The sequence below is a fragment of the Babylonia areolata genome, chromosome 5 (assembly GCF_041734735.1).
Source record: "Babylonia areolata isolate BAREFJ2019XMU chromosome 5, ASM4173473v1, whole genome shotgun sequence".
NCBI lineage: Eukaryota > Metazoa > Mollusca > Gastropoda > Neogastropoda > Buccinidae > Babylonia > Babylonia areolata.
Window position 1 is genome coordinate 3,966,562 of NC_134880.1, and position 3,694 is coordinate 3,970,255.

Consider the following 3,694-nt stretch of genomic DNA (forward strand, 5'->3'; position numbering starts at 1 on the left):
CACACCTCAGTCAGGCACAACCAGTTGCAGTCATCCAAGGCGCTCTCCAGACGGAAGAAACGAATATTTCTGGGATTCATGCGACTAGTATCATTGAGGAGTTCCGTCCTTTGGACCAGCCATCCGTTTCATCTGCGTGCTCGCTACAAATCCAAAACGCTGTCTGGAGACGGCTGGTCGCCAGTATGAACACTTACCGCCGGCAACCAAAAGCAACCAAATAGGAGCTAATAGAAATTGATGACTTGAAGGAACCATACAAAGAAAATCGGTTTGTGGATGACGTTCTTGCCGTTTTCTTTTCCAAACTTGACAGAAATCCATTACAATCACCAACAACCTGGATCTGCCACACTTGACCAAAACCGTAGACGCAGCATGCATAGGATGGCCACGATTCATTGGAATTGATAACATATCGTAAGATTGTAGGGGAAGTCTGTTTAAAAGGCAGATACGACCCTAGGCACATGTTCTTGTGAAAAGAAAATATTGGCCAGTTTCTTCATAAAGTTACGTGTTCGGATCATGAATTTTAACATTAAGAAAGTTTTTAAAAAATGAAATAAATAAACAAATAAAGAGAGGGAGAGAGAGATAAAGAGAGACAGAGAGAGAGAGAGACAGAGAGAGACAGAGAGAGAGAGAGACAGAGAGAGAGAGATAAACAGACAGAGAGAGAGAGAGAGGGGGGGAGAGATAAACACACACACACACACACACACACACACACACACACACACACACAGAGGGAGAGAGGGGGAGAGAGAGATAAGGAGAAACAGACAGAGAGACAGAGAGACAGAAAAAGACACACAGAGAGAGAATACCGTGTATAAACGAAGAAAAAAAAATCGATTGCTAAAATGATGTCCACGATGGCAATGCTGTGACCGTGCAGGTGAAAGAGCTCGAACTTCATGCTGACGATCCATTCATTCCGTGTCAGTGTTAAATTAAAGGACTCTTGCCATCTGCCTCTAGTCATTCAGATGAGACGATAAACCGACGTCCCGTGTGCAGCACACACTTAGCGCACGTTAAAGAACCCACGGCAACGAAAGGTTTGTCCCTGGAAAAAACTATGTAGGAAAAGTACTCTTTGGTCTTGAAACAAATACACTTACGGAAAGAAAAAAAAGAAAGAAAAAGAGTTGGCGTTGCACTGCGGCGACGAGCTGTCCCCGGGGAGAGCAACCCAAATATTTGCGACAAAAGAAAAAAAAAGTAATATAAAAACAAAACAGTAAACTTTGCGTGTTTGAAGAAAAGTGCCACAGGATTACCATGCTACGGTTAGCATGCAAAAGAGCCTCGTGATATTCACGGTCTGCTGTTTGTCTCTTCTCTATCATCTCTCAAGGGACAGTTGTTTTCAAGGGTCGAATCGATGGGTTTGAAGCTGCAAACCATTTGATGAATATGAAATTCCATGTCCAACCACAGGTACTTCTGTATAACGACAACAAAAGAATGATGTCACTGTATGAATGCAGGAGTTGTGGAATGGATGGACGAGAGAAGAGGAATAAAGACTGCTATGAACTGGAAAAACAACAACAATAACACTTGTTTCAGAAATACCGTGGTTCGTTGTCTCTGTCTCTGTCACAGTCACTGTATCTGTCTGTCCGTCTGTCTGCCTGCCTGTCTGTCTGCGTCTGCCTGTCTGTCTGTGTCTCTCCAATTTCGCCTAAATCTACTATTCGCATCTGAAAAAGAAAGCGTCATAAGGAATTTGTCAGTATACTTGTACAAGGCATTACATTTCAGATCTGTTGCAACTTCATAATGTTTTCTTCTTTTTTTTCAGTGACTGTGCTTGTTTCTGTATTATACCCCTTCATGAGGGGCAATGGCATTTATATGAATAAAACATCCGAATCCGAATCTCCCCCTCCCTCCCTCCTTCCCTCTCTCTCTTTCTCTGTCTGTCAGTCTGTCTGTTCGGCCGTCTGTCTGGCTCACTCTATGTCTGTCTTTTGGTTGTCTGTCTATGTGGCTGCACACATCGCGTGCATAGACGCGCGCGTGCGCTCGCACACACACACACACACACACACACACACACACACACACACACAAGCACACATACAGAGAGAGAGAGAGAGAGAGAGAGAGAGACGGGGGGAGGGGGGGGGGAGAAGGCAAGAAAGCCAGAACGCAATAATTTTCTTATTTTATTGTATAGGCCATATGATCCGTTAACAACTTATCGTGCTGGCAATGTTAGAGAGAGACAGACAGACAGACAGACAGACAGAGACAGAGAGAGATATAGAAACAGAAAGAGACAGACAGACAGACAGTCAGACAGAAAGGCGGAGTGTGGAGACAGACAACAACAGCAGGCACAAACGTTCTAGTTCAGCAGAGCGAGAAAGATTACGTCTCTCTCTCTCTCTCTCTCTCTCTCTCTCTCTCTCTCTCTCTCTCTCTCTCTCTCCACACACATACACGCACGCACGCACGCACGCACACACACACACACACACACACACACACACACACACACACACACAAACAAACACACACACACGCGCGCGCGCACCATGTGTAAAAGTTGACAGTTGTTTTCTATGTACTTCTGTAGTTGGGGAAGATTTTTTTTTCTTTTTTTCACCTTTCAAGTTGCTGTTGCTATTCTTTCTTTGCTTTTTCCTCATCCTTCTCGTTATCATAATCTTTTCCTATCTACTTCTCTCGCTTAGTTTCCAGAGCTTTCATGTAAGGGAATTGTTAAAAGAAACATGTAGCCGAAGCTAGTTGAAATCCGGGATATACTCTGTCCAAAGCCAGATTATTGGCTGGGACACTTTATGCGGGGCCCTTAATGTGGACAGGGTGGAGTTCGGCCTGTTATACCGGCTCCAGTTCTCTTTCTTTCTTTCTCTCTTTCTTTCTCTCTTTCTTTCTCTCTCACACGAGCGCGTCAGCTGTCAAGCCTCAGTGCTTTCGTGGTGGACAAAGGTCTGGAACGGCTCTATTGTTGAGAAATAACGGGTATGGAAAACCGTTTGTATCAAAACGTATCTGTCATCGAATCTTTCTGACTGTTGGCAGTGTTGTCAGCAACAGCTGTCCCACCCGTTAGCAATATTGTCAGTTAGCAATAGGTGTCCCACCCGTTAGCAATATTGTCAGTTAGCAATAGGCGTACCACCCGTTAGAGATGTTAGCAGTTGGCAATAGGTGTCCCACCCGTTAGCAATATTGTCAGCTAGCAATAGGTGTACTACCCGTTATATTGTCAGTTAGCAATAGGTGTCCCACCCGTTATATTGTCAGCTAGCAATAGGTGTACCACCCGTTAGCAATGTTCTCAGTTAGCAATAGGTGTCCCACCCGTTAGCAATGTTGTCAGTTAGCAATAGGTGTCCCACCCGTTAGCAATGTTGCCAGTTAGCAATAGGCGTACCACCCGTTAGCAATGTTGTCAGTTAGCAATAGGCGTACCACCCGTTAGCAATGTTGTCAATTAGCAATAGGGATTCCACCCGTTAGCAATATTGTCAGTTAGCAATAGGTGTACCACCCGTTGGTAATGTTGTCAGTTAGCAATAGGGATTCCACCCGTTAGCAATGTTGTCAGTTAGCAATAGGGATTCCACCCGTTAGCAATGTTGTCAGTTAGCAATAGGGATTCCACCCGTTAGCAATGTTGTCAGTTAGCAATAGGCGTACCACCCGTTAG